We start from the raw sequence: 7,624 nt of genomic DNA, 5'->3' as shown, positions 1-7,624 counted from the left end.
TCATGCTGCCATTAGAACACGGGTACAGCAGCCACATCCGTGTGGAGATGGCGTGGAGCCAGCGTCAACCCAACTTCAGCCTTCAGGCAAGAGTGTGCGGGTCACAAGGGCGTGTGGTCGCTTGCCCTGCTCCGTGATCCACGGCTGCAGCAACCGGGTCGCTAGCAACACCAGTGTCCTGACATTCTAGGCTGAAGATGCCGATAATAGCTTCCAACGTTGCCGGTGTGTGCTATACCAGGTCACTATCTCCATCAGGTGCATCTTTTTCTTCCCCTTAGATGTCCCCCAGTTTGGCTTTAGCTCAGAAAAGCATACACATAATGTATATAATAATGTGCTTATACAAAAAATGTAGACAGAAATTAGAGAACGCACATATGTCGGATGTTTTGATGATCTAAATAGCCGACAGAACAAAGTCCAACATATGACTAATGGGCCATATGTACCACATAACTTGCACTGCATGGCATATTTTGTGACCCAACATTATTTTCCTACTATTGTCCTCTGAACATAGGGAATTTTTACAGTCCCAAAATCTGGAGAATTTTGAATCCGTAGAGAGAAGAATCTTTACAGTGGAAAATATTCTAAATAAAAAGTAAGCATAAAGGATATGAGTGAGGGCCCTATCTCATTTTTCAATATGCAGAATTACTCACTTATGCTATGCTAAAAAAAAGTAGACTGTTGGTCAGAAAGATTTCCTGGACTCGCTGACACTTTCCTCCTTGACTCGTCCATACCTGGTCGGTACACAAACAATAATTTATTGTTACAAATCTAGGTTTGAAGTCATGTTTAAAAAGTAGGCAAACTGTAAGAACTGAATGCAAGGAAATTAGAAGTAGATCAACTCTAATATGTACATCATTCTGGAGCAAAATTACTATAGTTAGCATTGAAACAATTAATCTGAACTTATGTTTGTAGAAGTATATCCACCAATCAAAGCAGAACGGTGAAAAAACTCACCTTTTAAATCACACTTTCGTAATCTCAGAATACTTCATGTGTACCACATCAGTATCCCGAATGTGTATCATGTGGACCTCATTCATATGGTCAACAAACTGAATTGAAGAGAAGAGGAGAAACACATACCCCTAAATGCACAAACCTTTTCTTCTTTCCATATAAATTCCTTCAATAGATTTTTAAGGTTCCAAATCCTAAAACGGATGCTATGCAATTACTTCGTCTGGTCCATTTAGCATCAACAACACTGAACTTTAAGTACAGTACGGACAATTCTGATTAGCTAATAGTCCTTCTAGAGGCAATTATAACAAACTGGTGAGTTATATCATATACTGTGCAAATACACTTCCTGTTCTAGGATCAAAAGTATGCCTTATGATTAATCGCTGTAGTATTTTCTTGGTAAACCTGCAAACGAAATTTACTCTGAACATTTGCTTTCATGAGCAGCTTTCCAAGATCTAAATCTATGTAGAAGAATACACCTAATTACCTACTCAGAATTCATGTGCTGAAATGTATACAAAGAAAACTGAATGATTTTAATTACTATTGGTCATCTTAATACATGTATATCTGAACAACATGTGGTTCGAAAAGATGGAAGCATCGCTAAATCAGCAAGTGTGATGATCATTTTCTGATAGTATGTGGAGCTAGAATAATCCACATTTTAGGAGGAGCAAAGATGTAAACATTATCTTATCCGTGATAATCATTTTTTAATAATACTGTACTGAAAGTAATCTGTATGAATGGGAAACCAACGCTCTGAGCAATGTGTAATTTAAGAAGCTAGAAACATTGCTGGATGAGCATTTGTGATAGTTATTTGCTAACAATATTGGAAGCTAAAATAGTGTGTGTAGAAGGGGAAGTAAATAAGTTGTGGGAACACGCCGTGCTTATCAAAAGAGGAGCATCCGCACATAGTATATAGCATTGGGACATCAAATAAATCTGAACAGAAGAAGGAAAGGTACAACAAAAGCATGCATTTTGAGTAAATGTTAGCGTGCAAATACCATGCCTAGAAGTTAAATTTAGAAACCTCACATGTAACTCAAATACTGTATGACCATGGTTTCTGATAACTCACCTTCTGCACATAGGATCCCTTTTAAAAATAGACCTGAAAAACAATTTACATAACGCCTATTTCGTGGTAATATTAACACCATTCTGTTGCGCCAAGCACACCATCGCCAGTTGCAGCCTACACTCGTGCATGGCAAACTGAAGATTAGTAATTTAGCTACAGCAACAAAAAAGTGGAAAAGAGCAACCAAAAAAATTGAACCTTACTACCTGTAGGACATTCCATCAAACATGTTGACCGTAGCTACACCAGCAAGACTGTTGTACGGTTGGTTGTGCACCTGTGTCATGCCCTGTCTCCTTGTGCTTGAGGCAATGCCGACGCAGTACAAAGATATAAAAAGTCAGCACAGAATCGAGGTCGTTGGTGACTCGGGCATGGGAACACACTAAGAGGGATAAGATCAAAGTATATGCGAGATATTAGGGAGAATATAATGTGAGACTACAAACCTATAATACATCATATTTGTATGGAAACATGTGCATTATCATTAAAAAAGTATGTAAGACTAATGCCACTCTATGTTGCACCCAAAGGTAGTGCAAGCATGCCAATAAAACAGGAGATATTATGTAGCTGAAAGAGCTGAACCAGTATTGCTGTGTGTGGATTTAAAAGGAGAAAAGGGGCACTGGCCTAGGCAACCATGATGCAAGTCGGTTACATGGTAAAATATTGATCAAACGTTTAAGAGTAGTTCCACCCATAACTTAAATGAAAAAATTCAGTCTATAATCAAAAAGTATTTGTTTTATGAAATAAAAGGGGGTGATCAAGTTTGAGTAGATTTACAGCAGATACAATTAAGGATCACACTAAAATAAACTATATAGACAGAGATTACCTCAAGACCGAAGTAATCAACATTGCAAAGTCGTTCGGCAGCCTTCTCTTCAAGCTGGCAGGGAAGTGTGCTGCTGAATGCCTCTATGGACATGCAGCGACACTAACTAACCTGAAGTTATTCGTGATGCCTTGATAAAACATCGTCTGTCAGCATGAAAATTTGTAATCGGTGTATACAGCGCTTCTTGATTCTTCGCTCGTGATGCTCTTCAATCGAACAGGGTAATCGTGTCCTTGCGGTCACTTGTCTTTTACTGAAAACCTGAGGGCACCAAAAAGAACAATTAGGTTGTACATGAACCATCACATCGCCGATAAATATCTATGATCAACTCTCCATGTGTTGGATAAAATGCTGCTCCCACTCTGAAATCAAGATGAGTAGGAAGAGCGAGCTGTAGCGGTGGCAGCAGCACACGTTATACCAGCAGCGCGAAAGGCCCCAGTCCTTGTTTCAACTCTTTATATTTTTAAGTACTCCGTACTACAAATAACCGTTTCATCATTTTAAAACGCAATGTTTTATTTAAGTTGTTCGACTCTATTGAGTCTTGATAATGAATAATGTGTTCGACTCTATTGATCCTTGATAATGAATTCATGTCTACAGTAGTACGACTTTTCAGAACGCTCTCGCCTCGCTTCTCAACGGGCTTCCACATGTACAAAACCTGACACTGAAGTTTTCATTTCAACGACTAGAGGTATTTTACTGGAACAATATTCAAGTTATGATTTAGTTTGCGTGACTTCTCATTTTGCGATGATCTTTGCTGTTTTATATTTTCAGAACCGATGGGTGGTAAACAGCCCTCGCATCTTTTCTCAGCTCAGGCATGTGCAGATATTTCTTTTTGCTGATGAAGCTGACAAAATTCTCTACTTAGTTTCCTTGCTGAGGGCTGCTCCCTTCATTGAAAATCTTGAAGTACATGTGAGTAGCATTCTCGATCGGCTTTTCTTTTGTCACCAATTATTTTCAACCTTATCATATACTCCTATTAACTAGTAGTAATTTGTTCCAATAATAACTGTAGTAATCTTTGATGTTGCTGTTTGCAGTTTCTTTGCCTTCATACTTTGTGGTTTTCAAATGATGGTCCTTTGCGACAAGAAGTACCCGTGATTGGATACAAATACGTGAATTTGAAGAATGTACGTGTTACAGGATTCAGAGGAGCAAGAGGCCAGGTTGAATTCCTTTTGCATGTCGTGGAGAATGCCCCTGCGATACAAGTGGTGACTGTAGATACAACTCAAAGACTAACTGACGCTTATGATCCAGATGAAGCAACCCCAACACTAGATAGTGCTGCCCTTGATATGGTTAGAGGTCCTCTCCTTGAGAGACTCCCATCGCATGCAAAGCTTTCACTTGTTTAAGATAGATATGGGCAGAGTTACTGTCTACCTTTTGAACTCCATAGAAGCAGAGTGTAGTACATTTTAAAACTGATTTAAGGCCATGTAAATTTCTATGTTTTACTATATTGAATGAAAAGCGGCATCCCGTCCCACGATTTGAATAAACAATTAGCACATAATCTGGCCAACGCTCCCCCAAAAATACATGCAATTGGCGACGGGGTCTATGTTGTAGCTATGCAGCGGGCGATACGGCATAAAGCCGCCACGGTACGGTGCCGCCTCCGCTTTGCCACGTTTGCCTGCCGCTGCTTTCGCTCGTTTCGCGCCAACGACGGCCGCGCTTTGGTTTCCCGCCGTCGCCTTATCAGTCGTGGCGACCGGCGCCGGTGCTGGTTGCAGCTTCTTGGCGGCGCTCTGCTTTCCCCCCGTCGCTTGATTACTCGCAGCGACCGGTGCCGGTGTTGTTTCCGGCTTCTTGGCGGCGCTCTGGTTCCCCCCCGTCGCTTGATCAGTCGCAGCGACCGGTGCCGGTGTTGTTTCCGGCTTCTTGTCGGCGCTCTGGTTTCCCCCCGTCGCTTGATCGGTCGCGGCGACCGGTGCCGGTGTTGTTTCCGGCTTCTTGGCGGCGCTCTGGTTTCCTGCTGTTGCTTGATCAGTCGTGGCGACCGGCGCAGGTGCGGGTGCTGACCCTGGCTTCTTCGCGGCGCTCTTCTTGCCGGACTTGCTGCCGCCGAAGCTCATGCAGGCCAAAGGGTTGATGGCGTAACCCATAGGTGATCGATCGCCGGATCACGCAGTATGTGGTGAAGCTAATTAGCAGCTACTAGGGAATCGCCTGCTATTTGTGAATGTCGTCAGGGCTTATTGGTGCCGCGTCCCGTATGTATAGGGTCGGCCCTTGTTCTCTTGTTCGAGTCGACCTTTCTCTAGAGTTCGTGTCGGACTCAAATTAATACTCGTGTCGGAGGAAGGGGTACGCGTGTACAACTCGGAACCTGGCTCTAGGACATGGTCGGGTGTCGGCTTTGTCCCCAATTACCCGCCGTCTCTTTTCCATGAAGAAAAGTGCCCCCGTTTTTTTTCGATAAAGGATGCTTTATTACTTCAAGAAGCAATTACATCTAGCCTCTGCATAACCAGGATGCACACACAGCCGTTTGTTTGTCTCAAGTCACCAAAGTTATATAAAACAAAAAGAGGCGAAATACATATCGGAACGATGAATTATATAACGCCTAAGAGCTAGGTGGAGCTTCTATCCGTAGACTATGCTGCCACCCATGTAGGGAAAAAGTATCCCTCGCCGTATCCTCCAACCGTGTACAGACCTCCGTAAACAGGTCTCGGTTCTCCTCCCGCTGAAGAGGTAACCACGAACGGAGAATAACTGTGCATCTGTAGATAACCTGCAACAAAGAGCAATTTTTATCATTAAAAATCTTGTCATTTCTACATAGCCAGAGCGCCCAGATAACTGCTAGCGCCCCCATCCTAAGAAGCATTTTAAACCTTGAATTGATACCATGCAGCCAATTGCCAAAGACATTAGCGACACTAGTCGGGGGATACAAGGTAGACGCTACTTGGATGACTGACCATATAGATCTCGCAAACTGGCACCGGAAGAATAAATGATTGATGGTTTCGTCATGATGACAAAAGACACATCGTGTACTTCCGTGCCAATTCCGTTTAACAAGATTATCTTTGGTGAGAATAACCCCACGACGAAGATACCATCCAAAATTTTTAATTTTTAATGGTATCTTCATCTTCCAAATTTTCTTATTATTATCAACTGGTAAATCAGAGAGCAACATCGCATTGTAGAAGGATTTTACAGAAAAGGAACCATCTACGTGGAGGTTCCATTGAAATTCATCTGGCTCTGGCGATAATTGAATCTCTCCAAGCCGCAGAATTAGGTTGTTCCATGCCACGAGCCTTTGTCCTAGTAAAACCCGTCTGAACGTCACATTCGGGGGTGAGGTAGCCATTACAGTTGCAATGGTATCACCTTGGCGACGCGCAATTCTATACAAAGCGGGATACTGTTCACATAGGGGTGCATTGTCGAGCCAAGCATCTTCCCAGAATCGTATCTGTGCACCATTCTTAATGGAGAAAGTCCCATGTCGAAAAAAGAAATTTTTTGTCGCCATAAGACCGGCCCAGAAGTGTGAATCCCCAGGTTTCCAAACCATTTGAGATAATGTCTTCGAGCCGATGTACTTTCTCCGAAGTATATTTTGCCAAATCCCATCCTCAGTAAGTAGCTTAAATAGCCATTTACCCAGTAGCGCTGAGTTCTTGACCTCCAGGTCATGAACTCCAAGCCCTCCTTGATCTTTGGGACTACAAACTATACTCCATTTAACCAGTCGATATTTCTTTTTCTCGTTGTCCCCTTGCCAAAAGAATCTGGATCGATAATAATCGAGTTTGTGCAGAATTCCTTTGGGTAAGAAAAGTGCCCCCGTATATATCTCCTTTCCCTGTCGGTATAAACATTTGAGCAATCCAGACAGGTTGTTCGATTAGAAATCGGTACTGATTTATGGGATACTTACGGACATCTTACCCCAACGTGGAAGGAAAAAAAAGCAGACGAACCTGCTGTTATCCCGCTAATTATGCAACCAAAAGCTATAAGGACATGTACAATGGTCTTATCTTAGTCTTATCTTAGGAATGCCACATAAGATAATTGCTGAGTTGGAGGAGAGAGAAACAAAAAAAGATCTTTGCCTTCTCTTGGCTAAGAGATCAACTCTTAGCACAATATGTCTCACCATATTTTTAGAAATACACGAGACTAAAGATAAGACTAAAAAATAACCCATTGTATACCATGTTTTGTTGTCATATCAAAAGGCATAAGATAAGACCGTCTTATCAACCATTGTACATGCCCTAACTGCACGTAGGTTTGCCCTTCGTTCAGATTGAACCGGGCCGACACTGCATCAGGTTATCAGGTACCCAGAATGTTGGCACCAATAACTGTTGTAATTTCTACTTATGGTTCTGGCACACAAAAAATGATCGTGGCGAGGATCCTCCGAAGGATAATTACCTTCGAGCCTCCGACTCCCCCGAACGACACGTGTCCCGGGACCAGTACTACAACTCATCTCTCCCATACTCATCTTTTTCCCCGCATAGAAAAAAATATAAAAAAACAACGGAAAATCACACGCGCGGAGACAACACGTCCTCCTCCCCGCACAATCCTCCCTGAAGAAGTACGGCGAGGGACCTTGCCGACACACATCAACTCTGGTTGAAAGCGCCGCCGCCTCTCCTTGCGGCATTGCTCAT

General features: G+C 42.5%; 1 long non-coding RNA gene across 1 annotated transcript; it reads right to left on the bottom strand.

Annotated features, from left to right (window-relative positions):
* Nucleotides 1-298: 298 nt before the first annotated feature.
* On the bottom strand, nt 299-3,496 carry LOC127318732 (uncharacterized). Its single transcript, XR_007862096.2, has 3 exons — nt 2,934-3,496; nt 2,296-2,391; nt 299-2,203 (listed from the first exon to the last, which is right to left on the bottom strand). It is a non-coding gene; the product is annotated as an uncharacterized lncRNA (long non-coding RNA).
* Nucleotides 3,497-7,624: the final 4,128 nt, after the last annotated feature.

The sequence above is a fragment of the Lolium perenne genome, chromosome 7 (assembly GCF_019359855.2).
Source record: "Lolium perenne isolate Kyuss_39 chromosome 7, Kyuss_2.0, whole genome shotgun sequence".
Taxonomy (NCBI): domain Eukaryota; kingdom Viridiplantae; phylum Streptophyta; class Magnoliopsida; order Poales; family Poaceae; genus Lolium; species Lolium perenne.
This window is presented reverse-complemented; position numbering and strand designations above follow the sequence as displayed.